The sequence below is a fragment of the Harpia harpyja genome, chromosome 19 (assembly GCF_026419915.1).
Source record: "Harpia harpyja isolate bHarHar1 chromosome 19, bHarHar1 primary haplotype, whole genome shotgun sequence".
Lineage (NCBI taxonomy): Eukaryota > Metazoa > Chordata > Aves > Accipitriformes > Accipitridae > Harpia > Harpia harpyja.
This window is the reverse complement of record NC_068958.1, coordinates 4,908,360-4,923,381: the sequence shown is the minus strand read 5'-3', so window position 1 is coordinate 4,923,381 and position 15,022 is coordinate 4,908,360.

Here is a 15,022-nt window from a genome sequence, read left to right as displayed (position 1 = left end):
GAGCTGGAACACGTGTGTGAGCTTCAGCCGGGCGTTGGATTTACCAAAAGCGGGATGTTTTTTTCTTGCTTGGAGGGCTTTTTTTTTCAGGTCACTTGAAGTCTTGCAACCCCCAACTTCCAGTCCCCCCAGGTACAAATGAAACTGAGATGGTGGATAAAAAGGGGGTGTGGGGGCAGACTGCAGGTTCCCAGCCCTTCCTATGCGATGTGGTGGCTTTGTCACTGGCTGCATCTTCTGCTGCAGTTTTTGGGTGGCTGCTGGCCCGGGCCAGCGTGCACGAGTAGTGTCAAGGCAGCGCAGGACCGTGCTCTTCTGGAGCCTGAAATTCCCCAGGGTGGTCGTGGCTCCCGAGAGAGGGAGGGATGCAGCCAGCAGTGCTTGGAGCTGGTCCCCTGCGGTCCTTGCACCCCATAGATCTCTGTCTTGCCTCGCTCGGATGATGCGGTTGATCTTCGTGCAGGGACATCTGTGCAGCGATACTGCACGATAGCAGGGGCTGAGCGTCCCCAGGGATGGGGACCAAAAGCGGCACTTTTTGCTGGTGGGGATGGGTGAAAACTTGGTAAGCACAGGGCTGCACCGCAGCGGCTGTGGCAGCGTGCGTGGAAATACAGCCGAGCCCTGCTAGGCTGCGGGGATGTCTCCAGGGAAGGCTTTAGGGGCTGGAGGTTATCCCTCCCAAGACCCGACGGCTTAGGTGACCTGCAGCCTTGGGAGGATGGTTCTGCCGTCACCTGGCTCAGCTCACATCCAGGATGTAGCCACAGGGGCTAAAAACAGAATTTAAAGAACAAGCACAAGAAAGTTTCCTTTCTGAAATATCCTGTATATCCAGAGCCACATTAAGGCACCAACAAGGTTTTTGACACTCTGCGTTGGTTGAGAGGTGTCGAGATAAATAAAACAACTTTCAGGAAGAATTTTTTTAAGAAACTTTTTTTTTTAGCATGTCTAGTTCAACTCCATGAGCTGCTGGGACAGGCTTTGAAGCGGCGCCTGTTGCGGTGCCACAACCTGGGTTTTTTTGGATCCCCCTTCCCTTGCCTAGGGGCATTTCTGCTGGGTATTTTGAAGTGAAGCTGCTTTTTCTTTGATGGCAAAGACTGGATTTCTTTATGCTTCGGACACAAATCTCCCCCCACATTCCTGAGAGCTGCTGCCTGCTCCTTCCTTGGCTCTGTGTGTATTTTTCCTGTTTAATATGATTATTATTTTTTTTTTTTTTAAAAAGGGCAAAACAAAACATATCATTTCCTTGATTTAATGTGAGCCAATTATGGCTCACAGGCTGTTAACTTCATCACCGCTTCTTCCAAGAAAGACCTTGGTAAAATAAACCACCACGCCGGCGGAGCAGAGCTGGCAGCCGTGCCGATGTACCGGGACCTGCTGTCGGGCTCCGCGTGCGACCGGCAAAGCCTCAGCAAGCCACGGCATTTTATCCACACTCCCCACCCCCCCAAGACTGGAAAAAAACCCTAACAGCTCTGTCACACACATGCCCGCTAAAATATCCAACCACTTGTTGTACATCTGCTGACGGATACCAACTGGAAAGGAGATTAGGGCTCAGACTCCCGCGCTGGGCTGTCTGCCCCTCCTAATGAAGAACAGATTGGAGCCCTCGCCGGTGCTCGAGCGCGGCACGCTGCCTCCAGCACCCGGCAAATGGCAAAATCAGGAGGGCTGGGGCGGCCGGTGGATACCAGGGCGCAGGCCAGTGTGATTAAACTGCGCCGGCAGCCAGGCATAGCTTAGGCTGGGGCTTGGGTGGATGCTGTGGTGGGATGCTGGGGAGTCTGTGGTGGGATGCTGGGGGGTCTGCGGTGGGATGCTGGGTTCTGCAATGAGCCGGTGGGACCCTGGGTGTTGGGGGGGCACCTGAGTTGCTGCATGTTTGCAGTAAGGGCTGGCACGGGGTGCTGGGGATGCTCTGGGGGATGCTGTGCTCCCCCCAAGGGGGCACTTGCCCCTGCACTGTCCTGCCCGTCGCCTCCAAATCACAGTGGCTCACACATCTGGAGGTAGGACCTGACCCCTCCAACCTGGGCACCGCTGGCTTGGGGACCTGGAGCCGGATGGTGTCCAGCTACAGTGAAATCCCACATAGCGTGGGTCACTTTTTGCATGGCGTTTCCCAGCCTCTTTGCCTTGGGAAGAAAAACGCTTGTGGCATTTAAAAACTCCTTGGGGCCATCCCTGGGAACAGGGTGCGGGGCCCATGCTCTTCCTCGCGCTTGGCCACAGCCTTTTCCCCGGGGTTTCGCATGCTGCCTGCAGCACCGGGACCTGCAGACCATGTGCATGTTTGCCAGTGACTGCATCGCCGTCTCCTGAATTGCTCCGTTCCCTGGCCGGGGTCCAGCACAGGAATGTTAACGTTTTTCTGCAGCTAATTCAGGGCCATGGGCAGACCCGATGCTGCCTTCTCCCTCCCTCCTCACCGCTGGTGCTTGTTTTATTTTATGTTTCTTTTCAGTGGCGGTTGAATTGAAAATTAAGGTGTGCTGGGACCTAACTCCAAATAAAAATGCCAGCGTGTTCCCTGCGGGGCCCTTGGTTTAACCTCCGAGGCAGGCAGTGCCGTGGTGGTCATGCAGCCCTGCATGCGGTTCGGCCATGGAGACACATCCCCGTTCCCATCCCGGGGCTGGGACCGAGGGCAGAGGGAACCCCATCTTCTTCCCAACCCATCTCCTTCCCTTTGGCAAAGCATTTTCCGCCGGTGGTGGGGTGGGGATTGCTCATAAATGATTTGCCTTGCTGGGATTTTGGGGATTACAGCCTGTGGGGTGCCCTCGCCGAGGAAACGATGCTTTCTCTGGTCCCGTGGGACTTTCCTGCTGTGCATCGTGGGCTGAGAGCCTGCATTCCGCCTGCAGCCCGTGGGATAAGGGATGGGGACAAGGCGATGTCCCAGCTGGGGCTGTGACACTGCGGTGGGCAGGCTGGTGGCCGGCTGCCATCAATCCCTGGCCGCTGGCAGAGAAGAGTGGGAGAGGAGCAGGATTGCTGCCGTGGCCTATAAAAAGGCAAAGATGAGCTGGGATTCCCATAGAAGGGGGAACGGGAGGCAGCTGTGTCCTCGAAGCAGGAGACTAAGGAGCTTTTTATAAACCCATTTTTGCAGGCACCTTTTAACACGTTTATCCTGCCGACAGAAAATCTCGTGGATGAAATTTGGAGTGAAAGCAGAGACCTGAAAACACATTTCTGCTCCACTGGTGATCTGTTAACGGGATAATCTTGTTACAGCCACCTGTTAGTCCTGGAGTGAATCTTGAGTATTCCTGGGCAGTCACTAATTTATTTTATTGGCATAACACCACTCTGCCCCGTGACCCTGGTGTGTCCCCCAACACCCTAGCCCTTGGTTGCTTTCCCATTCAAGGTCATTGGAAGTGCCACTAAATACTTTCAATTGCTCTTAAGCGAAAGGAGCTTTGAGGTTTTTGAAGATCAAGATGCACCAGATGGACCAGGTTTTTATTCAGGGGCCTTTGGGCCAAGCCCTACGTGCATTAAAAAAAAATCTTTACGCATCTCCATGGCCCTGACTTTCTCTAAGTTTTGTGAAAATCGGTGGCTGGATAGAGGAGAAAAAACCCAAATCTTTTTCCATGCCATGCAGGGAGACTGTTATAGCCAGCCTGTGCCCACGCTGGGAACCATCCGGCCGCTGCCTCGGCTTCTTTCCTTTCCCACCAGCTTTGCTGCCGCTCCTCTGGGTTTTTTTTTCATTGCACTTTTAAACCCCACGTGCTGTGTGTGTCCCCCAGCCCCTGAACTCTCCCTCACCCGCCTGCAGCCGCCGCGGCAGGTAGGGGCGGCCCCGACCCCTCGCTCCCGAAATTCATTTCCCCTGGGAAAGCCTCCTAAGCTGGTTATACATCCCACTGCCCCCCGGGTACCTAACGGGTGAGGCAGACCTTGCAGGAGGATGAGATGGGAAAATTTGGGAGCGAGAAGGAGCAGGGTTTATATGGGAGAGCGATGGGAGGTGCCACCCTTGCTCGGTCCCTATCTCTTCCCGGCTGTTCCCGGGCTTTCGGGGAGCACTTGCCTGGGTGTCCTGAGCCCCTGGGGCTCTGCCCGTGTCTGGAGGAGCTCATGTGAAACCCATTAAAAGCATAAGGAAAGGGAGCACGACGGTTGGGAATCATTTTGTTTGGGTTTCTAAAACGTGCGCATGAAAACACTGTGTGGTTTTCTGACAAATTTGAAACAGTGCTGCTCAATTCGCTCCAGCGCTGCTACTGTTGATCTAGCAGACTGTAAAGCATTTATTGGAGTTGCTTGAGGCGAACTTAAGCATCTGTGGAATAACAAGTCCAGGAAGTAATTGCATCCACAAGGAAAATATTTTTATGTATAATTCAGTGACCCATTTTATAAACATTGCGGTTCCACCTTGGACTTTTTTTTTTCCTTTTTTTTTTTTTTTTTTTTTTTTAAATCCGCAGCCTTCCCTATCCAAGAGTCTGAGGTTAGCGAAATATGCAGGGTTGTGTTTGGTGGCTCCGTGTTTGGTAAGGCATGGCGCTGGGCGGGAGATGGGGAGGAAAGCCCCGGTGCTGCGGGGGGGGGCCGGGGGTCCAGCTCCGGAGGTGGCATCACGGTGGGGGGACGCCGACGCTGGGCGCTCCGGAGAAGCAGAGAGACAGCGTGGATTGCTCCCGCCGAGCTTGGCAAGCGCAGAGGAATTGTTTCGGGGCAAGGGCTTTTCTTTCTTCCTTAGCAAACCAGCTTTATGAGAAGATGAGTCATTTACAGCCTGGGTGGCATCGTGCTCGGTGCAGGGCTGTGGAGCCCAGGGGGTTCTGTGTCCAGTTTTGGGGGGTTTCGTTTCCATGCAGTATAGATGCACACCCCCCTGCCCTTTCTCGACCCAGAAGCTCCGTTTGCTCTCATGGCACAGCGCAGGTGGGAGCTGGAAGGAGACGTCACACAAAGACTTTTTGGAGGGGACTGGCCCATCCCAAGCGCGGCAGACTGGGCTTGGCTGGTTTGGGGACTGACGTTAGATACAGGCATTGAAATGGGTGATAACTTAAAAACCATAGATATGCTCTAACAGAACAAAATTATGAAAAGATAAAGCTGCAAACACCGTATTAAAATTGCACTTAATTTCTGTGGGTTAAATATTGTGCGAGTTTTGTAGGTGCGCTGGCACCTTGGCTGGGGTAGAGCTGCCCCTCCTGGGACACGGGGTGGGATTGATGGCACGGGAGATCACTCCCCCTTCTCCCGCTTTGCCCGCCACAGATTTGTTGGCATCTTTATCCCTTGGGTAGAATAAAAGTCTGACCCAACCTGAACGGCAAAAGGCACGTGGGTGCTTTGCCATGAGACCAGCGGGCATCTCGTGTGTCCCCATCCTCTCTGCGGCACTGCGGGGAAGCGACGGACCCCCCCCCAGTGCCTCTGCTGCTGGGATGGACCCATCGCCTCCCACCAGGCAGCGAACCCCCGGCTCCTGCCCCGCCGTCTCTCCCTGTGCACAAGGCATGGCTCAAAAGCCAGGCAGTGCTGAAAATTGGAGGGCAAACCTCAAGTCGGAGGTGCCAGGCGGAGCCTCCTCTGCTTTTCCCGTTGCTTCCATCGCCCCCAAAGTGCCATGCCCTGCCTGCAGCCGCCCCCCCTGCCCGCAGAACTGGCCGATGCCAAGGGCAGCCACAGCCCCGGGGCTGGGCCCCCCTCCAGGAGGGAGAAGAAAACAAAACAAAACAGGCCTGGGAGTAAATATTATCTGAATATAAAGGAACGCGATGTTTCTTCATATGGGTCTAGAATTTCTGCCTTTTAACAGCTAACCTTGACTCAGCCAATATCCACAACATGCAGCCCTGGCCAAAATATGCTGGGCCTTAAAGTACCACAACAGCTGTTTTTCTTGCTAAAATATGACATTAAATTTTTTGGACGGCTTGATGCTTCCTTGATGAAAGTGGAATAAGGGGCTATTTTTCCTCTCTCTCTCCCCCCTCCTCCCGTCTTTCCTCCTCCTTCTGTGCAAGGCGATAAAGCCCGAGCCTTTGCAGACATCCCATGCAGGCAGCCGGCCGATGCGCCCGCGGGGCTGGAGCCCCGGCTGCAACCCGAGAGAGGGGGCTGCTGCTCGCTGAACCCCCCCTTGTTATTCCTGGATCCCTCCCACGCCCCGGCAGAATCGACGCCAGCAGCAGTTACAGCCCTGACATCTTGTTTTGCCGATGGTTTGTAGTATGTTAAAAATGTTCCGCCCTTAAAATGAGGGCACCGATGGGGGGGGGGCTGGGGGTGGTGGGGCTGGTGTGTCCCCTGGTGGGTTTTGCATTTTGGACCCCCCTGACCTCACAAGAGAGGCACTTTGGGGCTTTTCAAGAGCTCCAGCTGCAGCCAGTGGTGTGGGGCAGGAGCCCGGCAACCACATCTGGCCCCATGAGCTGGTGCTGGTCCCCGTCCCCGAACCGACCTGTATTTGGAGAAATTGCCGGTGGCGTGAGCCGGTGCTGGCCAGGATTCACCCCTTTTCGCCCCACAATGGCAGTGAGGTCTTGCGCAGGGTTTGCAGCCGGCCGTGCACCAGGGTGGTGCAAACAACGCTGCGGTGGCTTTTGCTTCGGTGATGCCAGCTGGGTGTCACCTGGCATGACGAGCGCCTTTCTGGCCAGCGTGTTTGTCCACGGGTGCTTTTGCGGGACGAGCTGCGTTTCTCAGGCTGCGGTGGGCACCGGGATGGGGGTTTGCGTTGGAGTCACTGCCCTGGGTCTTAAAACACAGGAATGGCAATGGTGGGAGCAGGGATGTGCGGTGGGATGCGCCCTGGCTGGTGCCGGCGAGGTGGCTCTGCTCATCAGCACTGCGGCCACCCACAAGCAGCATCACCCAGTGGCACCTGGGTGCGGGTCCGGGGCAGCTCGGGGCATGCTCGTGCATGATGGGTGATGTGGGCAGCATCGGGATGGGGTGTCCGCTCCCCTCGCCCCCATCCCGCTCCCACCTCTGGAAGCGCTGCGGTTCCTTGCCTGGCTCCCCGTGCGCTGTCGAGGACAAAGTCCCTGCCCTCCACGCCTCATCCTCCCCTTCTTTTTGCTTTTTTTAAAAGATCAGCTTGATTTTTAATGGGAGACAGAAGAATTTTTAAAAGGGGGGAGGTGGGAACCCAACCAGGATGAAGGTTTCATTGCCCAGAGCCTCCCGGTCTCATTGATTTTGACGGGGTCCTGACATCTCACGGGCTGATAACCCAGCGAGGTATGGCGTGGGCAGCGGTGGCATCGCCACCCTGGGGTCGGGCTCGGGGGTTCCAGCCCTGACTCGAGGTTACCCGTCACTCCTCTTATTTCCTTAATGACTTCACTGCAGTACCTTATTTATACCTAACACTGTATCTGCCAAGCCGTTGCGCTCGCTGTGCACGTATTTATTTATGGAGACCCGTGAGTACCCGTGGTGATGGGGATGCAGCCGAAGGGTGCGTGGGGTGCCAGGCTGGGTCCCCGACAGTACCCGTGTGTGTGTGTGTATAAGGTACGTGTTCCCCTTTCCCCGGCCGGTGAGCATGTGGTTGGAATTAGCGGCGCGGCTGCAGGGGGAGCGGGCAGCTGGGTTTCTCCGGAGCGTTTCAGTGCTTAATCTCTGAAGAATGCAGAATGTCTGTCTGGACGCCCCGGCCAAGATCAACTCCGCGGCACGGGGAGGCCAATATAAACGTTCATGTTTTGTGTCACCGAGATTTCATTAGATGTTTTTTATGTAATTGCATAAGTCGAACTACCGTGATGAAAATGCCACAGCGAACAAATGAGATGAATTGTGAAACCTCTCCTTCGAGGAGACGCTGGCCTCCTCTGGACCGTGGGGATCCAGCTCCAGCCTCTTCCAAGGCGCTTGTGACCTTTTTGGATAAATAAGAGGCTGTTTGCCCGTCATCCCCCCCTCCTCCATCCCTCACCCTGACGTCAGGGCGAGCTCAGGCCTCGGCCGGGCAGCAGGTCTCCCCGTGGCCAGCACTGGGATGCAAAGGGACTGGCAGCCCCGTGCTCCGACGGGCTCCCATCCCTCCTCCGAAACCCTGGGGGAGGTGGCGGGGCAGGGGGAGAGGAAGAAAAATCTCTCCTGTTTCTTGGCCGCCCGATGTCCAAGTGCTTTGCGACATCTGGATGATATCACCACCCTCTTGGTTTCTCACTTTAAACCCCTGGTAGAGGTGGGGAGGGCGACCTGCAGGGCTTGGCTAGCATTTGCAGCGATGCTGCGCCCCATGCCTATCCTCTGACCCTCTCTGCTAATGATAACAACTTTGTTAACCTGTCCCATAAAGGCCTGGCATGTTTTCCTGATGATACAGATTAATGCCAATTTAATTAGGCCTTAACCAGTGCCTGCTCGGTTCAAACACAGACACGCTCGCCGATGCCAGGCAGCTCCGTGGGCTGGGGAGCACCAGGGCAGGATGGTGCCGCTCCTCCCTCGGATGCGAGGGCTCAGCGGGGCGGCATCCCGGCACCCACCGCCTTCCTCGGCTTCACACCCATCCCGGTTCTCCTCGGTGACTCGGCAGCACGGACACCTACGCAGGATGAGAGGCCGGACCCACCGGCACGGCACCCCGGCAGAAAGCCCCTGGATTTTGCTCCCAAGGAAGGTTTTCCCGCTGATGCACGGGGACGGGGAAGGCGGCCGGCGGTGCGGGAGCCCCGGGTGCTGCATCCCTGCAGCGGCTTCTGCGAGACGGGCTGGAACGGTCGCCCTCACCGCAGACACATCTGCTGGGCGGGAGGGCCTGGAATTTGGGATATTGTTTTTCTGGCGGGGAGCGGTGGGTGCCAAAAGCCTGATAAATTAATCACCTCTGACATGGGTCAGTCCAGCTTCTGGCGTGCGCAGGCTGGGCCCCCCGAGCCGCTGAGCGGAGACGGTGCTGCTGCAACGCAAAAGTTCATTATACAGCGAGGCTGCCCATGAGAGGAGCGGGTTTTGGCCGGGCTGGGAAGGGGCAGCCGCTGCCGGCGGGGGGCTCGACCACCCTGCCGCCCCGGGGCGGCCGGCTGCAGGAGATGCGGTGGCACGACTCTTGCCAGCTGCCTGTGCCTGGCGATGCCGGGACCTGACAGTGCTCATCGCCTGTTTTGGAGCGGGGCCTGGCTGGGCTGCTGCATGCTGTTGGCCCTTGGGAAACGGGAATGTATTTAGGATTTGTGCGGCTCCTGGCACAGCAAGGTCCTTGGTCAGGGACTGCTGCAGTCCTAGTGCTTAGTGGGCATGCAGAGCCGCATGGGATGGGGATGTGCAGTGTGCAGGAGACATGCAGCGTACAGAAGATGTGCAGGACATAGCGGGGGTGCAGATGCTGGAGGTCATGGGCAGTTTATTGTAGTTGCTTGCTCCAGTCCCTGTAGGCAGGTGTTTGCTACTGGGGGCTCGGGGCTGGATGTCCCACCCTCTGCATGCTGGCTGGGCTCCTGGGCTGATGCTGGTGCAGCCCAGTGCGTGGTCCAAGGTGGGAACCGTGCTTCCCCCCCTCCCATGATAACCGGCATCGTGGACCTGCCGTGGTGGGGCTTTGCTTTTTGGAGATCAAATCGATCCGGTCTCTTTGCTTGCTGCTCAAGGCCAAGGCAAAGCAGGCTGAGCTTGCACCTCGCCAGGCTCCTTTTGCCTTTGGGGAGGGGATGGGGCACCCGTGGGTCTGTGCTGGTATAGGGTGCCCATCCCTGGGGGGTGGCAGTCCCTGACCCTGGAGGGGTCCCCGCTGCTCACAGCACTCTCCGGAGAGGAGACGGTGAAGGGCTTCCCTCGCCCGCTCCTGGGGTTTCTGCACTGCTGGGAAACCAAGGGGATTTTTCTGTTTTTAATGATTTCATTTACCATCTGCCTCCTCCCCATTTTATTTACTCTCCTCTCTCGTTTGCTGCTTCCCTTCCCGGTAACCACCAGCATCTCTCCCTCTGCCAGCAGCAGCAGTTGCTTTACCTTCCCCAGTCTTTCTTGGGACCATTTCTGCTCAGGAAAGGAGAAAGAGGGAAGTGGAGCGGGGAGCAAAGCTGGGAGGAAAGGGTCCCACTGGGGTCTTTGAGAGTGTTACGGCCTGCATTTGTCCTTCTCATTCACCAGGGTGTTTACAGGCACTGCGCAGGGCAGGAACATGCTGCTCTGGGTGGCAGAAGCCATTCAGGGCCGGAGGTGTTAAGACACACGGCATGTGCTGCAATCTACATTTGGGATCTGAGCAGATCTCATCAGGACGATGCAGAAGCCTCCCTCCATCCTCCTGTCTTCTCAGCTTGCTTGCTCGCCTTCTCTCTCCCCCCCCCCCCCCCCTTTTTTTTTTTTATCCAGACATAATTAATGTAAACCAAATGCTTTGTGCACAGCTGCTGGCATCCTGAAACCGTTTTGTGTGTGGTCTTTCCTTTAGCCCGGACAGAGATGGAGCAAAACTCTGAGCATTATCCCAGACCTGCTTGGGTAGAGAGCAGCATCTATTGCACAAGAGGCACCTTGAGTTTCTGCGTTCCCCTCGTGAGATGAGGTTATGCGATGGCTGGTTGAACTGGTTTAAATAAAACCATGGAGCTGCCCAAAAACTTCATCTCCCAAATCCAGCCAAACCCAAGCTCAACTTTTCTTGCTGATTGGAGGAAATTTGCTTAACTGAAACCTCAAATGTCTGTCTCATTTTCGTGGCTGCCTCTGTGTGTCTTGGTTCCCCCGGGGCTGGATGCTAACGTACCAAAGCTGCTGCGGGAAGGATGTCCTCATGCTGCGTCTGGCACCTTTGGACCTGGGGAGCAGTGAGATCTTGTGATTTCTTTCTTTCCAGCCAAAAGGCTAATTATGATCACTCAGTATTGCCACTGGATCTTTAGGGCATGAGGTGTGAGGGAAAGAAAGTATCTGGCCCTACCTGCTACGCTCCCAAAAGTCCAAGCAGCAACGGAGCTTCTTGCATCCCAAGCAGCTCCCGACTGCCTGCAACCCCTGGACTCCCTGGGCTGAGGGGCTCTACACCTTCTGCAGCCCCACGCTTCGCTACCAGCGCTGCCCCTGCGGCCACCAGTCCCTCTCAGATGGTGCTTTTCTCCTCCATTGCTCCGATCACTCCCTTAAAACCCCAGCGTGGCATCTGGGATCATCAGCAAAAAATAGCAACTTCCATGTCCCTTGTCCTTCTCGCTTGCCGGTAGCACTCTGGGTGTGCTGGGAGAGGTGCAAAGTAGCAAGGGATGCTCAACTTTGAAAAAATCCCTTTTTTTTTTGCCCAACACCCCGATGGGGCAGCGGACACGATCGTGCCGTGGTGCGGCGAGGGCAGCCGAGCACCGCCGGTGTGCCGGCTCGTCCCGGGCCCTGCAGTGAGTCAGTGGCTGAGCATTTTGCAAAAGTTTAAGCTAAATGGGAAGCATCTGACTGCCCTGCCGTGGACGTGCTTTGGATTCCAGGGCAATTAGGATGATGCAGATGCCTGGGCGAGAAGGTGGGCTGGGTGGCGTTTCTGGGAGCGACCGCTCTCATATTTCTGCTCAAAAACTCTCCCCCTGTTGTGGCTGGGAGCTGGGGGTGATGCCTCTTGAATGCATCCTCCCCATGGGGGCTGAGCAACTGGGGCACATCTTGACGTGGCTCCTTCTGGGGTGGCTCTAAGCAAAGAGCTGAGCAGAAAACCCGTGTGCAGTGGAACAGTCAGAGTTTGGGGGCAATATTTGCAATTTACTTTTCCCTTCCTTGAGCAAAGGCACTAGTCTGGAGAGCACACGCATGCATCCACACAATATTTTAGTTTAAAAAAAAAATATATATAATCCGACTATCTGTGGAAGACTAGTTTCTGTAGAAGACTTTCAACCAGCCCATGGTGGGGTGCCTGGAGAGGCCGAGATATTCAGGAGGGGTGATTTCTGCTCTCAGTGCTTGGTTGAGCGATGCTCACAGGAGAGGGGAAGGGTCCTGACTTGCAGAGAAATGCCCCCCCTGGCCCCCCATCCTCTCACCCAGCCCCACGCCAGGATGCTCCGGGGTTGTGGGACTAATGAGCGCCAGAAAATGAATTGTCTGCACTGAGTGCCCCGCAGCTCCCGGGCGATGACAATTTTAAATGAGTGAGAGGTTGAAAAATAGTGAGTGAGATTTTTTAAAAGGTCACCTTGGCCAAGGAGGCAAAAATTCTTCCTTGCGCGAATGAGATGCTTTAGGAACTGCCTTAAAATTAATCCAAAACATGAGCCCAGCTCCAAATGAGTGGGACTTGGCAAGACGGCTGACCACATTATCTTTAAATATAGGCAGGCATCCTGGAGGGTTTCTGGTGGTTTTCCTGGTCACTTCTTATTCCTCTGTCTCCCCGTCCGCTCCCCACTCCTTGCATAATTCTCTCTATTTTAATGCCTCTTTCCACATTTTGGGTAGTCATTTGTTTATTGGTATGAAGTCTCCCCAAACCAGGCAGCATTGCAACACTGCAAGAGCTTTTGTGTCGGGATGTTTTGCTGGCAGCGGCACTTTTCCTCGGGAGGGCATTGCCCGGGCAGCCGGTGGCCTCTGCCCCGAGGAGGCTGCGGCTCTCAAGGGATGGCAAAGGATTTTCAAAGGTGCAAACACCTCTGCCTTGTGGGTTGGGGCTCTGATGGACCCCAATCTGTGCAAAATTGGGGTGAGACCTTGTGTGCTTCTGACACACTGTGCGGTGACCCGAGCGGGTCCTCACCGGCCAGTGCATCCCCCAAAATTCCTGTGCTGGGGCAGTGGTGCCCGGTGTGCTGGCCGGCTTGCGGGGACAGGCTCTGTGGCACTTCCCTGAGCTATTCAGCTCTCTTTATCCTCTTCCCACCTTAAACACGAGGCTGGGGGCATACAGAAAAAGAAAGGGACTCAGTTTAGGCTGGGAAGGAGAAGCAAGCCCCTTACCACCAAAGCAGGGAGGCTCAGGACCTTCTCAGGCTTTGAAGCGGGCTGTTGGACATGTCTGGGCATACAAAGACACATCTGTCTTTAATCCTTCCCTCTGTAACTGAGACCAGGACCAGGCAGAGCCATGGCAAACCCTCACCGCGTGCTGCAGGTATGTGCGTGTATGGGTTTGAAGGGCCTTGGCAATGCGGCAGTGCTAGACCAGTTAGAGCCACATGTTCTTGCGAATGCAGCTTCCTATTGACTTGTTAAACATTTGCTATTTATCAGATTTTGCTTTTAAACTGTCTGTAACAGTCTGGGAGAACTTGTGTCAAAATCCCTTCCAGATGTGAAGGTGCTACCCGATACTTTGGTTATAACCTGGACCCTCGCTCCTGCTCCATTCAGATTAGCTCAACTACTGTGAAAATGAAAATGCATATAAAGACATAGAAAGAGAGGAGAGACACATGTAAAACTTCCCCCAAACCTTCCCTTTTACAGGCAAAACAGATCTTGCCTTTATAAGGAGATTGTGAGTTTTATCAGTGAACATTTGCTTTGCTGGAAAACCACAGGTAAGCAGGGGAGAGCAGCCACTGTCCCTGTCGGTCCATGCGGGTGTTTTTTAAAGCATTATTGACTTTTTTTCTCCATTGAAATAATGTTTCTTTGGGTCTGGGGCTTCCCAGACACATCAGCTCATTTTATGAGCATCAGATGATGTGTGCAGTTGGAAACCCGAGCGGTTCCCTTGCATTCGGAGCACATGGATCAGATAACGACGGTTCATTAAATGCTCATTGAAAGGCTGTTGCGAGGTTGGGAACTTTTCTTAGCAGCACCCGCTCTGTAGACACGCTGCCCTGTCCGTCTCCAGAAGCAGCTTTGGGGCCACAAGGTATTCCCAGATTAAAACAACCTCTCTTGCTCCATGGTATCTGTCAGATCGTATACGGCCCGAGCCAGCTCCCATCGTAGCGAGGGAGGGTTTTTCCACTGACTTTAAGAGGCGCTGGACCGGGGCCATCCTCTGTGTAATGCGGATCCGGGAGTGTGCGTGATGCACTGCATGATGACAGAATTTCTGGGAGATTGGCCTAAACCAAAAAACCTTGGACCGCTGCTCCCTGGGACCGCTCCACCGGAGGAGCGGGGAGGCTGGAGACACCGAACCTGGACCTGGAGCGGGTTTTTGCAGCTGTGAAAGCATCCCCGCAAGAGCCGAGCGAGCCCGGCTGCTTTGCGTCTGCCCTTCCCCGGGTCAGGGACTCGGCGCTGGGGTTTGGTCGCTTGGGTCGAGTCCACCATCCGCGTCCATCTCCGGTGCTGCCGGGGGGGAGCGGACACCTGCGAGTGTGCGAGGGGCTCCCTGCCCGACCCCTCTGGGAGGCGAGCGGCTCAGCCTGTCTGCAACACCGCAGCCAAGCTCCTCCGTGCCCTGAAAATACCCCGTCGCTGCCGAGCGGCGCCGGGATGGGGCTGCCTTGCCCACGTCAACTGGGGTGGAAAGTTTGGTTGCAAGTCTTGCTGAGAGGAAAGAGGAGGAGAAGAGAAACCTGCTGGGACATTGCATGGCATTGTTTTAAGCAAAACCCCGACGCGTCAATGTTTTTTTTCTCTTGGTGCTGGGTTAGGCTGCTTTGCACCCACGCAGCAGGTACCACTTTACTGACCCCCACGGTTGCATCTGCTCTAACTCCATCCTGCGCTGCTGCAGAAAGGTGTTGTTTCTGCAGAGCAGCGCCAGCCATGGCAAATCCCACCCTGGTCTTCCTGGGTGCCCCCCGACTCCTCTGAAGCGTAGGAGACCTGCTTTGTGCACCAGGAAAAGATATGCATCGGGGCTGGGATAGCTGAAGTGAAGCCGAGAGATACCAAGTGGTCCTAGATAGGTGCTTCAGTTGCTTCATCTCCCCTTTTTTCCAGGCTGATGGATGGGGCTGGTTTCTCTTAGTGCTTCTGTACCATGTCCCAGGGCCATGGAGCCCTGGGTCTGTGTAGGACATTGGTGGTGACTCCCCTTTGCCCCCGCAGACCTGGTTTATCCCTGTTACAGGGCACAGACATCTCCTGCACATCAGAACCAGAGGCTGATGGAGGAGCCCAGGGCAAGCCCTCTCCCTGGGGCTCCCCACAGAGC